This window comes from Nannospalax galili, unplaced genomic scaffold, assembly GCF_000622305.1.
Source record: "Nannospalax galili isolate Female #2095 unplaced genomic scaffold, S.galili_v1.0 scaffold2142, whole genome shotgun sequence".
NCBI classification, from domain to species: domain Eukaryota; kingdom Metazoa; phylum Chordata; class Mammalia; order Rodentia; family Spalacidae; genus Nannospalax; species Nannospalax galili.
The window spans coordinates 61,395-62,213 of record NW_008346990.1 but is presented as its reverse complement, the minus strand read 5'-3'; positions in this window follow the sequence as shown (position 1 = coordinate 62,213).

Here is an 819-nt window from a genome sequence, read left to right as displayed (position 1 = left end):
GCAGTCCTGGACCTCTGTTCTCTCCCCTCACCCACTGTTTCAAAGCAAATATTACAATGGGGATATGATCCTAGAAAGGGTCTCAGTAAACAGCATGGAATTCTTGAAACTCTGAAGTCCTCACCTGATCACAGAAAGAACTGCGTTACTATCTATCTATCTATCTATCTATCTATCTATCTATCTATCTATCTATCTATAATTTTCTTTCTTTCTTTCTGTTTGTATATAAAGCCTGACCCTGCACTAAGCTAAGGAGGCAAGAGCTTTCTTCTGTACCCACTACACTTATTGGTTCCCTGAGTCAGGCAGACCCTGGGTCTGCTTCCTGACTGTAGCCATATCTGTCTTTTCTCCATTGACCACACCAGCTTGCTGGGGAGGACTTGGTGGGAGAAACTGCTTCCACCCCTAATATAGCATTTATCAGAAAAGAAGTGCATCTTATTTAATCCTTGGGGATTCTTATCCTACCCTAGGACAGTTTTTATCCTTCGAATGTCTTTTGTAAACTGTTTTTATGGTTTTAAAGTCTTTCAGAAATGCCTTAGTACTGAATTTGGTTTTCTATCAACTTTTTCTCTGGGAATATGGGCTCGACAGAAGTCTTGCCATATTGTCTTTGAGTAACCTAAGTGGACCATTTCTTCAGTCTGGTCTTTTTTTATATCTCTTATAGGTGTTCTGTTATTTTACAGGCATGTTTTACATGCTGGTCAGAATCATTTAGATCTGCCAAAGCCTCTCTCACTTTACAAAGATCCTGTCCCATCAAAGGGCTTAGTAAAACCATTAAAGCCCCATACCATTCTCGAGGTC